This window comes from Mustela lutreola, chromosome 11, assembly GCF_030435805.1.
Source record: "Mustela lutreola isolate mMusLut2 chromosome 11, mMusLut2.pri, whole genome shotgun sequence".
NCBI classification, from domain to species: Eukaryota; Metazoa; Chordata; class Mammalia; order Carnivora; family Mustelidae; genus Mustela; species Mustela lutreola.
The window spans coordinates 85755847-85777114 of NC_081300.1; the positions used below are offsets into that span (position 1 = coordinate 85755847).

The 21268-nt window shown below is 42.4% G+C and overlaps 1 long non-coding RNA gene across 1 annotated transcript; it reads right to left on the reverse strand.

Moving 5' to 3' along the window:
• Window positions 1–864: 864 nt before the first annotated feature.
• Window positions 865–20416, reverse strand: LOC131811600 (uncharacterized). Its single transcript, XR_009346011.1, has 5 exons — window positions 20326–20416; window positions 10709–10777; window positions 6821–7248; window positions 1077–1163; window positions 865–995 (listed from the first exon to the last, which is right to left on the reverse strand). It is a non-coding gene; the product is annotated as an uncharacterized LOC131811600 (long non-coding RNA).
• Between the last annotated feature and the right edge of the window lie 852 nt (window positions 20417–21268).

Genomic DNA, 21268 nt, shown 5'->3' on the forward strand with positions numbered 1-21268 from the left:
AAGAAAATGGTGTAAATTTATCATTATTTAGAAAAGGTATTGATACTATTTGTTTGAAATTATAGAAATATTATCATATAACCTCACTTTCTTAAAGCTAAGAAAGTAATTTCTTTCTTTTTTTAAATTTATTTTTTATTTATTTTCAGCATAACAGCATTCATTATTTTTGCACCCCCCCCATGTTCCATGCAAACCGTGCCCTCTATAATACGCACAACTTGGTACCCCGACCTCCCACCCCCCCACTCCTTCAAAACCCTCAGATTGTTTTTCAGAGTCCATAGTCTCTCATGGTTATTTCTTATTTAACTTTTAAATTTGGTAAACTTTTATGAGGTACCTATACAAGATACATAAAGCAGGGAGCCCACGTGTTCTTGCTGAAAAGAACTTTCTATAGTTAGTAGATCATGCTTTCATTTTAGACCAGCATTAGTCTAGACTAGACTTTTCTAGCTTTATTATTACATTAGTTAAAATGATTTGGGGTTCTGTGAACAAACGCATTTGCTAAAAACTTAGTATGTACCTAATATGTATAGACAAATAAAGGTTGGTTGAACTTCACCAATGATACTTAAAAAAAAAAAAAAAAAAAAAAGAATTGCGGTGGTGGCATTCTTTCCCTCAGCAACAGTTTCCCCTTCTTTTTTTTTTTTTTTTTAAAGATTTTATTTGACAGAGAGAGAGAGATCACAAGTAGGCAGAGAGGCGGGCAGAGAGAGAGAAGGGAGGAAGCGGGCTCCCTGCAGAGCAGAGAGCCCGATGCGGGGCTCGATCCCAGAACCCTGGGATCATGACCTGAGCCGAAGGCAGAGGCTTTAACCCACTGAGCCACCCAGGTGCCCCAACAGTTTCCCCTTCTTGGATGAAGAATTTTGTAGGCACCATCCTGAGTGGACTGGGCAGACACATCTCCAAGGAAAAACAATTTCCTACAGGCGTCCTGTTTCCTTACCGTGGGGGCCAAACACTGGGTTCCCTCTGGTTTCCTAATGTCACTGAGAGAATTAAAGATCATGTCATACAGTATACAACATGACCTGAGCCTCGTAGTGCCCTCCTTTCCGTACCTTCAGGTGCCGCCCAAAGAGGTGTATATTCTGGAATCAGTCTCTCGCTGTCTGTAGTCAGGGGCACCATCAGATCCTGGGTTCCCACTGGAATGGGGATCACAGGTGTGGTGAAACAATGGGTTTTCTATGTGCATAACCATGGTCATATCTTTGTAAGTGGCTCTTTAGTGTTCAGGTAGTGAGTTTGTGTATGTGGAGGTGGGCTGTGTCTCTGTGTGAACATACGAGGTGTGATTCTGAATAGGCATGTAGTTTTGTGTGTGTGTGTGTGTGTTTCCAGGATTTATGTCTCCCTAAATAGCACAGTTACTGGTGTGAACATATCATTTCGAAAAAGACAAAGAAAATCCCGCCCCTTGCCTCATGGGTGTGTTGTGTGTCAGAACTTATGGCATTGTATGACTTAAAAATGTGTGCAGTCTATCGTATGCCAAATAGATCTGGTTTCAACTGACAAAATCCCAACACCATGGAGGAAAGTGTTCCCAGGGTTCTGAGAGGAAAATAACATTTTCAGAATTCCCTTGAGTCTGTCAGGAATGACTTCAGTTCATGATGGGTCTCACCTCTGAGCAGACAGCGGGAGCGATCATGACTAAAGAGAAGGAGCCACAGCATATTCAGTTGCTGTCAGAGAAAAGGGAGGCTGGAGAGGGTGCTGAATGACAGCAAGGATGTAGTGCCTGTGTTTGGGGAGCCTAGCACCAAGATGAGGCCCTTCAACCCCAGATATCGTGATCCTTTTCCCATCTCTATTTCTAGGGGAAGACCCTACATTTCTACACTGAGTGGCATTAGTAATAGCTTTTTGCCTTGTTCTTGATCTTCCCTGAACGGGGCTCTCACCAAACCCAATCCCAGAGGCCATGTTCTATCAGACTCTATTTCTCCAACAGCCCCTCCTCTGTTCCCACAACTTTTTGATGAAATGAGCCTGAGAAAGAATCCTCTTCCTCTTAGGGGGAGAGCTGGGGCAGGTGGTCCGAAGGGCAGATGGTTGCCACACCCTGTTCTGAAGGGAATCTGAGAAGTGGGAGTCTGCAGGTTCTAGAAATTCTTTGTCTCTAGATCATGGTCTCAGGGTAGGGAGGCAGAGGCTTAACCCACTGAACCACCCATGAACCCCAGATTGGTTTTTTTATTTATTTTTTTATTATATTAATTTAGCCACCGTAGAGTAGTACATCATTAGTTTTTGATGTAGTGCTCAATGATCTATTCTTTACTTATAACACCCAATCTCAGCACACAACTCCTCAATACCCATCACCCTGTTACCCCTTCCCCCTATACTCCTCCCCTCTGAAACCCTCAGGTTGGTTCTTGGGGTCCATAGTCTCTCATGGTTCATCTCCATCTCTGATTTCTTGCCTTTCAGATTTCCCTCCCTTCCCCTATGGCACTTCATGCTATTGCTTATGTTCCACAGATGAGTGTAACCATACAAAAATTGTGTTTCTCTGCTTGACTCTTCTTTCCTTAACATATTCCCCTCTATCTCCATCCATGTCAGTGCAAATGGTGGGCATTCATTATTTCTGATGGCTGAATAATATTCCATTGTATATATGGACGACATCTTTTTTTTTTATTATTTCTTTTCAGTGTTAACAGTATTCATTGTTTTTGCACCACACCCAGTGCCCCATGCAATCCGTGCCCTCCTTAATACCAACCACCTGGCTCCCCCACTCTCCCACCCCACGCACCTTCAAAACCCTCAGGTTGTTTTCAGAGTCCATAGTCTCTCATGGTTCACCTCCCCATCCAATTTCCCTCAACTCCCTTCTCTTCTCTAACTCCCCTTTTCCTCCATGATATTTGTTATGCTCCACAAAAAAGTGAAACCATATGATAATTGACTCTCTCTGCTTGACTTATTTCACTCAGCATAATCTCTTCCAGTCCTGTCCAAGTTGATACAAAAGTTGGGTATTCATCCTTTCTGATGGAGGCATAATACTCCATAGTGTATATGGTCCACATCTTCCTTATCCATTCATCCGTTGAAGGCCGTCTCGGTTCTTTCCACAGTTTGGTATGTTTTTTTTTTTAAGATTTTATTTATTTGAACGACAGAGATAACAAGTAGGCAGAGATAGAGAGAGAGAGAGAGAGAGAGGAGGAAGCAGGCTCCCTGATGAGCAGAGAGCCCAACGCGGGACTATATCCCAGGACCCTGAGATCATGACCTGAGCCGAAGGCAGAGGCCCCAACCCACTGAGCCATCCACGTGTCCTGGACCACATCTTCTTTATCCATTCATCTGTTGAAGGGCATCTTGGATCCTTCTACACTTTGGCTATTGTGGACACTGCTGCTATGAACATTGGGGTACATGTGTCCCTTCTTTTCACTACATCTGTATCTGTGAGGTGAATACGTAGTAGCACAATTGCTGGGTGGAAGAGTAGCTCTATTCTTAACATCTTGAGGAAACTCCATACTGTTTTCCAGAGTGGCTATACCAGCTGGCGTTTCAAACCACCCAACAGTGTAAGAGGTTTACCCTTCCTCCACATCCTCACCAACATTTCTTGTTTCTTGACTTGTTAATTGTTGCCATTCTAACTGGTATAAGGTGGCATCTCAGTGTGGTTTTGATTTGTATTTGTCTGATGGCTAGTGATGGTGAGCATTTTTTTGTGTGTTTATTAGCCATTGCATGTCATTTTAGGAGAAGTGTCTGTTCAAGTCTTTTTACCATCTTTGGACTGGGCTATTTGTTTTTTGAGTGTTGAGTTTGAGAAGATCTTCATAGATCTTGGATATCAGCCCCTTATCTGTAATGTCATTTGCAAATATCTTCTCCTATTGTGTGGGCTGCCTCTTAGTTTTGTTGCCTGTTTCTTTTGCTGTGCAAAAGCTTTTTATCTTGGTGAAGCCCAGAAAGTTCATTTTTGGCTTTGTTTCACTTGCCTTTGGAGGCATGTCTTGAGAGAAGTTGCTGTGGATGATATCGAAGAGGTTACCGCCTATTCCTCCTCTAGGATTTTGATGGATTCCTGTCTCACATTGAGGTCTTCCATCCATTTTGAGTTTAGTTTTGTTTATGGTGTAAGGGAATGGTCAGGTTTCATTCTTGTATATATAGCCATCCAATTTTCCCAGCCCACTTATTCAAGAGACTCTCTTTTTCCAATTGGATATTTTTTCCTGATTTGTCAAAGATTAGATGACCATCAAGTTGAGGGTCCATTTCTGGAGTCTCTATTCTGTTCTACTGGTCTATGTGTCTGTTTTTGTGCCAATACCATGCTGTCTTTGGGATCACAGCTTGGTAATACAGCTTGAAGTCAGGCAACGTGATGCCCCAGCTTTTTTTCTTTTTCATCATTCCCCTTTGGTGATTCAGGGTCTTTTCTTCTACCATACAGATTTTAGCATTGTTGGTTTGAACTCTTTGAAAAATGCCAGTAGTATTTTAATAAGGATGGCATTGAAAGTGTAAATCGCTCCGGGCAGGACATTTTTTTTTTTTTTAAGATTCTATTTATTTATTTGACAGACAGAGATCACAGTAGGCAGAGAGGCAGGCGGGGGGGACGGAAATTGCAGGCTCCCTGCTGAGCAGAGAGCCTGATGTGGGACTCAATTCCAGGACCCTGAGATCATGACCTGAGCCGAAGGCAGAGGCTTTATTTAACCCACTGAGCCACCCAGGCTCCCCCAGGACAAACATTTTAACAATGGATAGATTCTAACTGTCACACAGCCTGCCATCCCATTTCATCAGGAAACAGAGCAGGCATCATCCCATTCCCTAACAGCAGTTAGGGTTACTATTCCACGGGGAGGAATGGGTAAGGGACAAGTGGGGCTGGTAGGGAGAGATAGATAGGGGACTATGGGATCAGGCTCACAGAAATCCCCAAAATGTGAAGGTGTGGAGAAACCAGAGGCATTTGGGATGGAGGACCACCCTGCCACAGGCATGTGGTGTGGGTCCTGTGGGGTACATATCGTTATGATAATCACCTGTCATCAACAAAGAATAACCAGCCCCTAAAAAAGAATTAAGCCACTGAATGTGTTATCAATAGAGATCTTAAAAGATTTTAAGTTCCCTGGTAAGCTGTCTCTAAAAGACCAACCTTAAAGGCCCTTGTTGGGGACCCTGTCGAGACTCCTCTCACTCTTGAGAGCTTTTTCTGTACCCTGACTTAATAAAGTTCTATCACTTTACTCACTGGGGAAAAAAAAAGAGCAAAAATCGACAGCATCAGTTACAAAGTGTATGGCAGTGAGCAATTTCCTCAGTAAGAAATCCCCCTCTTATCATAACAAATAACATGGAGGACATGGGGAGATGGAGAGGAGAAGAAAGTTGAGGGAAATTGGAAGGGGAGGTGAATCATGAGAGATTAGGGACTCTGAAAAACAACCTGAGGGTATTGAAGGTGCATGGGGGGAAGGGTGGGGGAGCCAGGTGGTGGGTATTAAGGAGGGCACGGATTACATGGAGCACTGGGTGTGGTGCAAAAACAATGAATACTGTTAACACTGAAATGAAATGAAATGAAAAATAAAAACAAAAAACAAAAAACAAACAAACAAAAAAAAAACCTTGTCCTTGATAAAGAAGTTTGTATTTGCTGACCAAAATGCACTTGAGAGGTCGGCCATGAAAAGCCCAAACTTTTTCTTTTGGAGGCTGTGTATCCCATCTGGTTCCATAAAATCAAGAGAAAAAAGCCATATGTAAACAGTGTACAAGATGATATGATCTTCATACTTTTTAATCACAGATGGATGCAAAAAGAATCTAAAATTGTACATATTCTGGAATCACGTGCTGAATAAGTATCTCAGTGCTGAAAGAGGTGGGGCTTTCCTGTCTGTTTTGGCCTGCGTGGCTACCCTGATTCTGGGTCCTGCCGGAATGGAGGGATGGGGTGCCATGAATGCTCAGCAGAGAGCTTTGGCCACAGTCTATGGGCTCTGCAAGCAACTTAGTCACTTAGGTGGTTTGGGTTCATGTGCGTGTGAGAGTTTTGTGTGTATTTAAGTCTGCATGGTATGACTGTGAATGTGAGTGTATGTGTGTTCCCTCGGAAGGTATTTCCCATGTACCCAGCCCAAAGCAAGTGTCAGATCTCCCTTCAGAAATCTCATTACCCCTGCACAATTTACATACAACACCACGTTCCTCTCTCACCACCTCTGGACCTGGGGGTTTGTTGGCAATTCCCTCTCTTTGTGGAGAAGGTGCAGAGAGGGATGGCCCATGCTCTTGACTGCCTAGGTTGGAAAAGCCAAACTGTGAACCCAAGCATGGGTCCCAATGTTGTTGCACTGGCCACTAACAAGCACTTACCACTTAACCATGAGATCATTAGTCACAGAGCAAGGCAGTTCTGGCATTCATGTACGTGCCTGCAAATACTAGAGTGTACAGCGGTCCCACATACTGCCATTGTGCTGGGGTGGCCTCAGTGGTCCCATAGCCCAGGGAAGCTGCATTTATCAGTCAACTTCAAAGCTGAGGACAGAATCTGTCCTCAGATCAGGGGACAGCAGATCCTGAGATCTGCAGACATAATCCTGGGAGCAGCAGGGCCCGCTCTGAGTCCTTAGCTTCCCTTCTTCTCCACTTTCCTTTCCACAGACATCCCAATGTCATTGCTGCCCTGTCCCCTCAAAGACTACTTTGAAGATATTGAAGACTTGCACAGAATGGGCAAAACTGTGCCTGCAATTTATCACTATAATCCTCTCTTTTCATTTTCTTGCATCCTTACCTTTGATCTCCACTTTGTGTTTCTTCCCCTTTCCCTCTTTGGATGGTTCTTCCAAAGAACCTGGCGCCATGCAGGTACTGGAGATTCTTACAACTTCAATGTCTTTCAGGTCTCTCTGCTGGCCCCCTCACCAGCTTTACTGGTGTCACCCTGGCTCCTGACCCAGGTCTGCACTGCTGAACCATGCTGAGCAGCCCTGAGTGGTGGGCAGGGAGCAGGGTGGGGAATCAGAATGGCTGGGCCCCCTTGCTGCAGGAGCTCCAGGAAGTCACACAGCCCCCCATGTGAGCATTTTCCTGCCCTGGTGGGCGTTGCGGGGGGAGGGGCTCTGATATTTCCAATTCTTTTCTTCTTTTTAGTTGTCAAGAAATCCTCTAGTGGACGATTCGAGAAAAGGAGAAGAGGAAGCAGTTTGGGGCAAAGAAGACCTGGAGGAAGAAATGTGAATGTGGACTGTTAGGGATGTAAATGGTGAAGCAAGCAAGGCCACATGAGGATGCATTTACTCAGCCAATACTAACTGAGACTCCACCATGTGCCATGCTCTGTAGTAGATGCTGGCAACAAGTTTGCTCTACCCTCAAGGTTCCCAGTGCAGAGGACACATGAAAAACTGGCCATAGAATGAGTCTGTCTTATGCATCTCTGTATCCCTCATACCTCACATGGTGCCCAGCACATAGTAGGAGCTAAAAAAAGAGAAATTTTCTTGGACCGTGAGACACTGTGGTGGTCGAGTCTCTGGCACTTGGAATCTGGGAACTTGGGTTTGATTATAGCCTGTCCAGTGCTGTGGAGCTCTGGGCAGATCACTTCACCTCTCTGAGACTCAATTTCCTTGTAGGTAAAATGGGAACTTGGAACACAAGACCTGTCCGGGGGGTTAAGGAGCTAGTCTGTGAAAAGAGACTGGCCCATCCTAAGTGTTCAGATTACAGTTATTGGGGTTAATGTTGCCACCATAATGTCAACAAGCTTGAGTAAACAATCTGTTCTCCATTTGCTTTCTGGAAAATGAGAAGGACTGACCAGATCGCCTCTGTGTCATCAACACTAGGAATCTAAAAATTAAAAATGGTGGTTGACCTTCTTTCCCTTTATGTCTCCCTCCTCCCTCCCTCTCCCCTGCTCTGCTCTCCCATTTCAACTCCTCTCTCTTTGGCTTGCTGCTCCATCTTTCCCAACCACCCTCCTCTGGGAACAGGGCAGGAGGTGTCACCTCTCAGGTCCTGAGGGTGCAGGCCCTTGTCTACCCTTCCTGCCTAGTTGGGCTTCTATCCATAAATCCCTACTCCCTGGCAAGGGGCAAGACTGGGATCAGAGGACAGGCAGGCTCCTGCTCTCAGGCCTGATGTACGGGATGCATAGCACCTTCTCTCCTTCCCCACCACACTCCAGCATGCTCTAAGACTTCCACCGATGAAGGTAGTTCAGGCACCAAGGTCTGCTCAGACAAAGAAGTCTGGTTAGGACACAGCTCAGAGAATGGACTCAAGTCAGCAAAACCTTCCCATCTGGGTGACTTGGGACAGGTGGTGAACCCTCTGCTTGCCTTGGCTCTCCTATGTGCAAGACAGAGTGGACCACAGTATCCACTTCCCAAAGATGATGTGAAGAAACACATTAATGTAAGTGAAGAACTTAGCTTAGGGGCGGCAGAATTAAACCATGTGTATGAGTTTGTGATCATCATTGTTACATGGTTAAAGGCCAGTCAATGCCCCTTAACCAGTGACTACCAGGCCTGCACCTGAAGCTCTCCAAGCTGGGATTCCCTCTCCTCTCCATGTAGGAGAAAACAAACCATGGGGAACTCTTGGGTGTTTCTGTAAGAAAACCATGAGAGACTATGGAATCTGAAAAACAATCTGAGGGTTTTGAAGGGTCAGGGGGTGGGAGGTTGGGGGAACCAGGTGGTGGGTATTAGAAATGGCACAGATTGCATGCAGCACTGGGTGTGGTGCAAAAACAATGAATGCTGTTACACTGAAAAGAAATAATTTTTTAAAATGTCAGGAAAAAAAATATTGGTGGAGTTTTTAAAAGGTATAAGTAATCTCTACACTACTCATGGCAGAGTAAAGGAAACCCAGGGTCAGAGAGGACAGGAGTTCACTGCATGTCAGAGGACAAGTGGGCAGCAGGACTCAGAATGTAATTGTCCAGACATCCCCAGAAATCACTGTCCCTGGAATTCGTGTTTCCAACCAAGACGTGGTTCTTCCTGTTGGACCTTGTGATTGGGAGTCCCTCCCTGGGGGAATGGAAGCTGAGAAGCTATCCTATGTCTCCTGGGGGTGGGGGGACACAATGGAGACAGTGCCTTCAGTGGCTGGAAGGTAGGCAGGAACCAAAACCTGGACCTTCACACTGGAGGCCAAAGGGCTCAGGAAGCACAGGGAAAGGAGAGAGACACACTCTTCCAGGCAGGGAGGAGAGGACCTTCTAAGACCCATTGGGCTGCTAAGGCCCTAGGTTACTGGCTGGAAGCTGGAGCAGTCCAGGGTAACCCCAGGGAGAGAGACTGGTGAACTGGTGAGCCTCTTTGTGCTGCCTGGTGGAGAGGGTGAAAGGGAGGCAGTGCTGGTTCCACATGTCCCCGGAATTCTGAATGCCACCCTGACGCCCATCTGTGGCTCCTGTAGGTATGCAGGGAAGGCTTCTGCCAACCAGAGGTAGAGCAGGTATGTAGGGTGGGATTAGGGCATCCCCTCTGGAGCTTTGACAATTTGCAAAGACCCCCAGACGAGAGATGCTGTTATGGTCCTCTCTCCATCTCCAGGTTGGGGAAGGCAGATTGAACTCCTAAAACTGCAGAATTCACACTGGGTGTCCCTGGATGTCCTCTGTTGCTTCCTTTGTTCAACAAATCTGGTGCTGGGGTGTTGAGGTTGAGAGGATCCTTTTTTCACTGTATTGCTGGGCAAGCTACAGTCACCTCTCTGAGCCTCTGTTCCCTCATTTGTAAAATGGGGCTGACAATAGCGCTTTCATAGAGTTTTTAGGATTTCATGAGAGAACAAGGCCCTGGGTAAAGGTGACTGTTCCTATTGCTCTCCACCACCCCCTCCCACCCAACCCCTCTGCTCTAGGGAGACCCCTGCCTGGTCGACCCAGAAGCACAACCTTGCTGGTTGTTTGGGGACTGAGCAGGGAGAATGGTTAAAGACACAGCTGGAACCAGCAATATACAGACTCAGTGACCTTGGACAAGTCCCTGGCAATCTCTGGGCCTCAGTTTCCTTATCTGTGGAATTCAGGAGTTCTACAGGAAAAGCTGAGACAGCAGTGCCTGTACATTTAAGAAGTGCTTACTGTATGCTCCACTCTTCACCTGCTTCTCAATAATTCTAGGGGCCACCCATGTCATTGACAGCCCATTGTCCAGGAAGCAAGGCTCAGGAGGGGTGGAGGGATATGTCCACAGGCACACAGCAGGGAGCAGTGGTGCTAGCTTGAGGCCTGCTCTCCTGTACAAGTAACTTGCTCCCCTTGGGGTGGAAGGTCAACTCTGGAGGGGCTTCTATTCCTACTCTAGCCTTCCCCACCTCACTTCTAGCATCTGTGGGGAGGGGCTCTCCCGAAGGAGCCGCTGCCATCCCAGCTCCACTGAACTCAGCACAAAGGTAGTGACAAGGCCAAGGTTCCCTCTCCACCAAGTCACCAGGTCTGATGGAAAAACACCCCAGAGCCGGCCCAGGTGGGGAGGGTGTTCTGGGAGCTGCTTTGGTTCTCTGGGCCCACAGCCAAAGGGCCACAGAAATGAGATTTGATTCCTTCAGCAATCTGAGCCCCTATCATGTGCCTGACATGGAGCAAGGCCCTGGAGTCAGGTAGAAGAATGGGAGAAGTCACCCCAAATCACAGAAGTGTTTATGCAAGATTTACCAAGTGGACTCTCCTTTAATCCTCACCACCTTGAGTGATCCATGCTGTCATGATCCCCAAGTGACAGATCTGGAAAATTAGGTCCAGAGGAGGTAAGTGATTTGTCTATGCCACAGAGCTAGTTCATGTCGGAGCTGAGAATCAGAATTCTTTACTTTGAATCAGACAATGTATTCTTAGGTATTGACCTCCTAAAGACAAAATAATGCTTTTGATCTCCAAGCAGGTCTGTCTTACTATTCATGAACATGCCTCAGTTTTCTGTCTTGTTCATTAGTGTTTGCCTAATATCTTCCCCAACATCTTCATCAAAAACATTTATGGGTACTTATATGTACCTATGTTTTTAAATAAATTATCCAAAGTTGATACAGCCTTTGAGTTGTCATGTTAAGTCCATTTACATTTAGTATGAGTACTGATCCATTTTTATATATTTTTACTCAATTTTTTTTTGCTATTTATCCTGATGGATTTATGCTTCTATCCTCCTTTCTTCTTTTGGATCGACTCAGTGTAAGTATTACTTTTGTAACTACAACCACTGCACTATTATGGAAGTACACCGTCACTTTTAAATTATTCTTCAAAGTTTAACATGCCAAATTAACTTAAAATGCAAAGTAATGAATACACGTACGTTATTCCAAACAGAATGAGCACACTTCAAATCTGATCACCATACATGTTACTTCTGACCCTACATGTCACTTCTGCTTACGGGTTTGCTTCCAACTTGCAGTTTTCATCCTGGCTTGGGAAACAGTATTTACTTGGTGGAGGTATCATTTTTGCCTATTTGTATATTTGCTGAGCATCCAGATATCTCAAAATTCCATTCTGAGATCATTCATCTTCAGTTTCTTTAATGACCTCTCAAGAAATCATCTGTTTTTCCCTGTTATTTGAATAAGTGTTTGACCAAGTATTTATCTCTGTGTTGATCTTTGGGCTCAGTTCACTAAAGGTGTTATTTCACGTTCTTTGGTTCTACTTTTGCTGATTGTTCTTCTGGGGTAAGTAACACAGGTCTTATCTTTCCCTTTTTTTCTTGAATTGCACCAACATATATCTATATGTAGGATTTTTCTTTCGTTTTCTTTTCTTTCCTTTTCTCTTCTCTTCTCTCCTCTTTCTTTTCTTTCATTAGTGTTGACCTTCTAAAGACAAAATGATGCCTTTGGTCTCCAAGCTTATCTGGCTTGCTATTTATTAACAACATGGAACTTGAACTCATGACCCTGAGATCAAGACCAGAGCTGAGACCAAGATCTGAATGCTTAATTCACTGAGCCACCCAGATGTCCCCACCCATGACTTTTATTTTGGCGTTTCTTTGTTTTGCTTTGTTTTCAATCTATTTATACTCTGTGGCTTTCACCCTGTTTCCCATAGCTGAGAAATCATATATTTTTTATCAGATTAAAGAAATGCTTAACTGTTATGACCTCAAATGCATTGTCTCCTCCAGTATCCCTGTTTTCTCCTTGGAGCCAAATTAGATTATTAGACCTTCTAATTCAGGCATTCATATTATTTAAATGCTTTCTTTGAATATCCTATTTCTTTTTCTGCCTGAGCTGGGTAAATATGTCAGAACTACCTTCCATCTCTGTATTTCTTTTTTCCTCCTATCTCTAACCTGGTATAATGAATTGAGTTTTTTTTTGTTTTGTTTTGTTTTGTTTTGTTTTTTATTAATTCATTTATTTTCAGCATAACAGTATTCATTAATTTTTCACCACACACAGTGCTCCATGCAATCCATGCCTTCTATAATACCCACCACCTGGTACCCCAACCTCCGACCCCCCACCACTTCAAACCCCTCAGATGAATTGAGTTTTTAATTTTAATTTCTGGGATGTTCATTTCCTATAGTTCTAGGAGAGTCCTTTTATAAAGGTGTGATTTTTAAAATCTGGGCATTTTCATACTATATGATTCTTTGACCATGTTTTTAATTCTATGTTTGGTTTTTATTTAAAAAAAAAAAACATTTAAAAGCCATTTCTGATGTGGGCAATTCTTGACTCTCAAAAACCCTTGGCCAAATAACTTGACAGAAGAATACAGGTGAGATCCAGACTTGTCTTGACGTTATCTGGAGACTGTACTTATCTGGAGATCCATGTGCTCTATCCTCATCACCTACCTGGATATTTTTTTAAATTAATATATAATGCATTATTTGCCCCAGAGATACAGGTCTGTGAATCATCAAGCTTACATATTTCACAGCACTCACCATAGCACATGCCCCAGTGTCCATATCCCAGCCACCGTCTCCCTACCCCTCTGTCCCCCAGATACCCTCAGTTTGTTTCCTGAGATTAAGAGTCTCTTTTGGTTCGTCTCCCTCCTGATCCCATCTTGTTTCATTTTCTCCCTCCCTACACCCCATGACACCCAACCTTGCCTCTCAAATTCCTCATATCAGAGAGATCATATGATAATTGCCTTTCTCTTGATTGACTTATTTTGCTTACATAATACCACCTAGCTCCATGTCATTGAAAAATGGCAATATTCTGTTTCTTTTGATGGCTGCATAGTATTCCATTCTATATATATATATATCACATCTACTTTATCCATTAATCTGTTGAGGGACATCTATGTTCTTTATAGAGTTTGGCTATTGTGGACATTGGTGCTATAAACATTTGGGTGCACGTGCCCCTTTGGATCACTACATTTGTATCTTTAGGGTAAATACCTAGTAGTGCAATTGCTCAGTCGTAGTGTAGCTCTATTTTCAATGTTTTGAGGAGTGGCCATACTGTTTTCCAGACTGGCTGCATCAGCTTGCATTCCCACCAACAGTAGGTGAGATCTTCTTTCTCTGCATCCTCACCAACATCTATCATTTCCTGACTCATTAATTTTAGCCATTATGACTGGTATGAGCTGGTATCTCACTGTGGTTTGGATTTGTATTTCCCTGATGCCGAGTGATGTTGAGCACTTTTTCATGTGTCTGTTGGCCTCTGGGATGTCTTCTTTGCAGAAATATCTGTTCATGTCTTCTGCCCATTTCTTGATTAGATTCTTTCTTCTTTGGGAGTTGAGTTTGAAAAGTTCCTTATAGATTTGAGATACAAGTCCTTTATCTGATATGTCATTAACAGTATCTTTTCCCATTCTGCTGGTTGTCTTTTGGTTTTGTAGACTGTTTCCTTTGCTATGCAAAAGCTTTTGATCTTGGTAAAGTCCAAATAGTTCATTTTTGCCCTTGTTTCCCTTGCTTTCATGATGTTTCTAGGAAGAAGTTGCTGCAGCTGAGGTCGAAGAGGTAGCTGCCTATGTTCTTCCCAAGGATTTTGATGGATTCCTGTTTCACATCAAGGCCTTTCATCCATTTTGTGTCCATTTGTGTGTGTGGAATAAGGAAATGGACTAGTTTTATTTTTCTGAATTTGACTGTCCAATTTCTCCAACACCATTTGTTGAAGAGAGTGTCTTTTTTCAATTGAACATTCTTTCCTGCTTTGTTGAAGACCAGTTGACCATAGAGTTGAGGGTCCATTTTTGAGCTCTCTATTCTGTTCCATTGACCTCTGTGTCTGTTTTTGTGCCAGTACCATGTTGTCTTGATGATGACAGCTTTGTAATAGAGCTTGAATTCTGGAATTGTCATGACACCAACTTTGGTTTTCTTTTTCAACATGCTCCTGGCTATTTGGGGTCTTTTCTGGCTCCATATAAAGTTTAGGATTATTTGTTCCATTTCTTTGGGGAAAAAATTGATGGTATTTTGATAAAGATTGCATTAAATATGTAGATTTCTTTAGGTAGCATAGACAATTTCACAATATTTATTCTTCCAATCCAGGAGCATGGAACGTTTTTCCATTTCTTTGTGTCTTCCTCTATTTTTTCATGAGTACTTCATAGTTTTCTGGGTATAGATTCTTTTCCTCTTTGGTAAGGTTTATTCCTAGGTATCTTATGGCTTTCAATGCAATTGTAAGTGGGATCAACTCCTCAATTTCTTTTTTTTCTGTCTTGTTGTTGGTGTATACAAATGCAACTGATTTCTGTGCATTGATTTTATGTCCTGACACTTTACTGAATTCCTGTATGAATTCTAGCAATTTTGGAGTGGAGTCTTTTGCGTTTGCTACAGAAAGTATCACATCATCTGAGGGGAGTGAGAGTTTAACTTCTCTGCCAATTTGGATACCTTTTGTTTCTTCTTGTTATCTGATTGCTGAGGCTAGGACTTCTCGTACTATGTTGAATAGCAGTGTTGATAGTGGACATTACTGCCATGCTCCTGACATTAGGGGAAAAGCTCTCAGTTTTTCCCCCTTTGAGAATGATATTCACTGTGGGATTTCATAGATGGCTTTGATGATACTGAGGTGTGTACCCTCTATCCCTCCACTGTAAAAGTTTTGATCAAGAAAGGATGCTGTACTTTGTTAAATGCTTTTCTAGCATGGATAGAGAGTATCACATGGTTCTTGTTCTTTACGTTTTATTAATGTATGGTACCACATTGATTGATTTGTGAATGTTGAGCCAACCTTGCAGCCCAGGAATAAATCAACTTGGTTACATTTTAGTTCTTTTATTTCTCCAGAAAGGGATTCTCTAATATCTTCCATGCTTTTTTCAATTTGATAATCATCATTCTGAACTCTGGTTCTAACATCGTACTAATGTCCATATTGATTAGGTCCATAGCTGTCAGTACTGCCTCTTGTTCCTTTTTTGTGGTGAGTTTTTTCACCTTGTCATTTTATACAGATAAGAATAGATGGATGAGAGAACAAAATACTAAAAGGGTAGCAGTGACCTTAGAAATATATACACTAACCAATTCAGAAGAGACCTGCATCCAGGGGAGAAGAAAGGGGGAAAAAAAGAAAAGATATATCTATATCTTTATCTATATCTATCTATATCATCTATATATTAGATTGGTGAATAGAACAGAGCCACACACTTGACTTTGGGTGTATTTTGGACTGTAAGGAGAAACTACATTTGAAATTTTAAAGAAAGAAAACTTAAATATATAAAACATAAGGGTAAAAACAACGAAGGGGTGGAATATGACTGGAAAGATGAAAATTTAAAAAGATTCTTAAAAAGGAATTGATAAGATAAGAAGTTGGTTGAAAAAAGAAAGAAAAAGAGGAAAGAATGTGATCAGGCTGAAGAATAGAACAAAGCCATGCACTAGATTTAGGGTATATTTTGAGCTATTAGAAGAAATTGTATCCCAAAATTTTAAAGAAAAAAAACCTATGTGTATTCAAAGAATAAGGTTAACTACAATGAAGGGATAAAATATGACAATAACAATGAATATGTAAAAGATTTTTTTTAAGTATTGGTAAGATAAAATAGTTAAAACGTTAAAATAGGAAAGATGAAAAATATAAAAAATAAAATAAGAAAAGAATTTAAAAAATAACTTTGAAAGACTAAATAATCATGGGGAAAACACCATGAATTGTATGTGTTGCTTTCCCCTTGCTCTGGAGTTCCACAGCTCTCACTGATTGGTGAACTTGGTCTTGGCTGAATGTTCTTGCTGATCTTCTGAGGGATAGGCCTGTTGCTGTGATTCTCAAATGTCTTTGCCCAAGGTGGAATTGCACTGCCCTTGCCAGGGTCCCAGCTAAGTAAACTGCTCGGGTTCGGTTCTGGGAGTGTTTGTTCCCTGAACACGTTCTGTAGAGCTTAGGAGGATGGGAATGAAAATGGCAGCCTTGCAATGTCCAGCCCCATAGGAGCTGAGAGCTTGTGTCCCACACCTCAGTGCACCCTCAGAGAAAAGCAGCTAATCCCTCCGGTACTCCTGGTCTCTGGCCACACTCTGTGCTCACCCAGCCTGGGTTGAGCATTTCTATCTCTGGCACATGGCCCCATTTGGATTCTCCAAACCCAGACATCGCTGTCATGAGACAAAATCGGGATGCCTTATAAGGGAAGAAGAAGGCATGGATGAAAGGGTAAGCAATGGCTATAATCTCCACCAACATATTATGGAGTCCATATTTTTTGTATGTGTGGGAATTTCTCAGAAGTGCACTACACATGCATGCAATACATTCAGTAAATGTGGGTAAAATCATAGAAAATCAAAGTGCAACAGGTAGGCAAGAAAAGTTCCCAATTCAATGTGGATTTTTATTTAAATACTCCAAGATGTATGCTTTTTGTGTGCTTAGGAGATTCTCCTGTCTGTATCAAGTATCACTCAGAGGTGAGTGCTTAATGATACAGGTTTGGGATCATTCTGGTCATGAGGGGTGAATGGCTGTGGATGTTATCAGGTTCTTGTAGCAGTCTGGGGAGTTTTGATGCTACAAAACAGTTACTCTAAGAGTCCCCACGTGATTGCTGTATTTGGATACAGGGCTATGATTCAGGGTTTGTGATAAAAGACCCTCTTACCCTGTCTGCAACAGCATGGACCTGCTTGGATTTTGATACCATGTTTGAAATATACAGGCATATAATTCTTTGAAGTGTAGGAAAAGAAAGAGTATATATGAAATATATATTTCATATATACTCTATATGAAATATATACTATATACTATATAATATACTATATAGAATATATACTATATAATATACTATATATAAATATATACTATATACTATATATATGACATATATACTATATGCTATAAATATATACTATAAATATATACTATATATTATATATATGAAATATATATAGTATATAGTATATATTTATATATATACTTTCTTTTCCTACACTTCAAAGATTTATATGCCTGCACCCCAAAATCTATCACGATATGATTGTACATCTCAATGAATTTTCACAAATTGTGTCATCATCTTTTCTTTTCCTACACTTCAAAGATTTATATGCTTGCACCCCAAAATCTATCACGATATGATTGTACATCTCAATGAATTTTCACAAATTGTGTCATCATCCTTCAAATTAAAAAACAAAGACAACCCCCCAAAATTCACGACTGGAACCCAGCACCCCCAAAAGTGCCATTGGACCTCCTTCCCGTCATGAACCTCACCCCAAAATGAACCGTCGTCAACCACTTGCCATTAAAGGAAATCTTGATTCCTTTTGTGCCTGACTTCCTTTGCTCTATGTTATGTGAGATTCACCCATGCTGTAGTAGTATGTTCTTAAGGATGATTCTTTCCTAGGAAGTAATATTGCATGTTTGTTGAAATGTGCTAGAATCTGTTAACATGTTCCCTTATTATGAGCGTTTAGGAAATTAAGAGGAATGTTTCTGTGTACATTCCTGATGGAAATGTCTTCTGGGAAACACATGTTTGCATTTCTGTTGGGTGTTTCTCCACCCAAAGAAAGCACTGGGGCATGAGAGATGCTTGTATACACCACCATGCATCCTGACTAAAGGTTTTCCAGATCTGCACATCTGATGCTCATGGCTATCATAGAAGAGAGTTTGGGTGCTCCACAGCCTCAGCTGCATTTGGTATTTTCTGATGTATTTAATTTTAGTTATTCAGGGGAATATGTAAAAAGCACATCAAAAGTTCAGATACTTCCAATCAGCTCACACATTCTAAAGATTTGGTGACAAAAAGAAAGGAAATGTGGCCAACCTCTGTCCTTACTGGGGTTATGCCTTCGTTTCTGACCCCAAACAACTAAGAATGAGGAGGATTTTACTGGAATTTAAGAGTATTGGAATTTAAAAGTATTATCTGCAGAAGCACTGGAAATGACCAAATTCTGGGTATTACAAACTTGGGTACAGAGACAAATAAGGGTTTATAGCACCAGCCTGGTGTCCAGGACCATTTTTTTTGCAATTCTTCTTTAAGCTGAGATCCAGTACTGCATGACCAGTCTCGCCCATGCACTCAAAGGTCATCTATACACTTGTAGTTCCCCCAGAGGACCAGGAGGCAGGGCAGATGAAGGGATCCCACCAAATGCCAACTCAAGATTGTCTTTGCCTGGGATAGAAATTTTGCTTTCTTGATTTTTTTCTCCTTAGCCAGTCTAGTTCCAAATGAAAACCCAGTCATCTCTATTATACAAGTTAGTTACATTTTCCTCGGAGGACTGGAAGGATAGTCTCTTGCCAACTGATGCGTGTTTCAAAGGTGCTCAACTATGGGAGTAGTGATTAGAAACTGTGAGTAGGGGGCCTTTTCCTCAGCAGTGATTTTTTTTTCCTCATTAAGATTTTTTAGTTGACAACAAAGATGCAATTGACAGATACCTCCTCCAAGAACAATTCATTCATTTTGGTGTGTATAAGTGTCCTCTACTCTTGCTGGTGAATTACCGTCCCTTGAGCACTGATTCCCATATAATATTCTTTCTTTAAATTAATTTATTTTAAGTAGGCTCCATACCCAATGTGGGGCTTAAGCTCATGGGCTCAATATCAAGAGTTGCGTATTCCACCAACTGAGCCTGCCAGGTGCCCTTCCCATCTGATTTCCTATAGTCAACAGGAGACCAAAAGGATAGACAGGGCATAGCATGACCTGCCCCTCATGGTAGTTGCTTTTCTGTGACTACAGGTGGCCTCAAGAGAAAGAAAGAAAAAATATTCAAGATCTGGGCCAGTCACTTGCTGAGGGAAAAGATCCAGATGACAAAAATGGTGGGTCTTCCTTGTAAGTTTTCATCTGAGGTACCACCCCAATTCGAGCTCCAGCTTAGTGAAGGCAATGAGGATTGAGAGTGTGGTGAAGGAAAATGATTTTCTAGGTAATGAACTATGCCCATGTTTCTACAAGCAGCTGTAATCCCTTTAGATGAAACAGGTTTGGGTCATGGGACCGGGGAGGTGGGCCTATATGTGAATCTGTATGGTGTGATGGTGTGTGCATGTGTGTCTTTCCCATACAACTGTATCCCCTTTATGCAGCAAAATCACAAGTTCCACTTTTTCAGATAAAAAACACTCATTACCATTGCTTCATGGACATTTATGTGTGTCCTCTCTCTAGCTTAATTGACTGCACAGTGATGCCATTCTGACACCATCCACCCAGAGTTACAGTGAGAGCCCACAAGTTGAGGGCAAAGGGCTACACTTGACTGCCCTTTCTTCAGACACCAGCCACATGTTAGAGGTCCTGAGGCTACCTGCACTTCCAGAATACCAGCTACAAATTCAGGGGTTCCCATGACCCACTAGGATTTGGTAATTTGCTATAAGTGATTCATAGGACTTAGGAAAGTGCTATACTGAAGATCACAACTTAATAAAGGATACACAGAGTGCCAGGTCTGGGAGGGTACTGGAAGCAGAGTTTCCACACCCTTTCTGGGTGCAGTCAGGTCATGTTATCCTCCCAGAACAACCATGTGTTTTCCAATGAAAAAAACATCACTGAGCTTTCCTGTTGAATATTTGTATTGAGGTGTCATTTCGTAGGCATGGTTGATAAAAGCTTGGCTATATGAATGTAGTCAATCTCAGCCTGCTCTCCCCTCTCCCAGCCTTTGACCACATTTACCTTATAGAAAAATGAGCACACCTGTCTGAGAATCCTCATTTGAGATAGCATTTCTATAACAGAGTCAGAAATCTTATCAACATGAATATACCCAATATTTGGAGGAGCAAGTGTGGGGTGCAGAAACTAGGTTTTTAGCTCACCTGTACTCCGCAATGTGTTTGACTCTCCATATCGGTGTTGTACTCACAATGCCAGTGTGAGGGCCTATTGCAATGTGGTAGACATGACCTGAAAAATAAAAGTCAAAAGGTAATGTCCTATTCCTAGAGTGAATTGCCGACATTAATAATTAGTTCAGTGCATCATCTTATTACATGAGCAGAATGTCTCCTGAGGTCACACAAGTTTGCAGGCTTACATTTGTGATTAGCAGGTTCCAAAATACGAGTGGTCTCAGCAACCTATGGCTAAGCCCCATCAGGCATCCAACATTTTGAGCTAAGGGTCTTTTCTGAAGAATATGGGATCTCCCACATTGCACGATGCATGTGTTCATTCCTTATCCTCAGCTGTTAGTGTCCCTTCTCTGCATTTGTGCAGAAGTAGTGGGCTATTTCTACCTCTTGGTCATATAGGTGCATTCACAGTTAACCCCATTTTTGCCAGAGGAAGTGACAGCCCAATCCACTGAGTCAGGCACTTCTCTCATCCTCTTCCCCTATTGGGAAGAATTTCATAGTCCCACCAGCATCCTCTGATCCCCCTTTCCCCTAGGTCCACCAGAAAAGCAGAGGGGTCTATCTAGTGGGGGCACACTCTCTGTGCCCCTCATGTTGACTGTGAGCAAACACTCATGAAGCTGTGTAACCCAGCCCACCATGCATGCCTCTCCCTCTGTTTCAGACCACCGATCCTTTCACTGCCCATTCTGACTTCCTGTCAAACCACTACTCCTTCTAAGATAATGTAACTTGGCAGTCTAAATTAGTGCAGGAGCTTCATGCTGGTTCTCTTGTCATCCTATGAGCCCCTCTCCGTGAGAACTGCTGGAAACATGAACTAGAGAATATCCATTTGAGGGATAATAACTAGCTAAGCTACAGGACATTGATTCCGCCCTTGCAACTGAAGGGCATAAAAGAA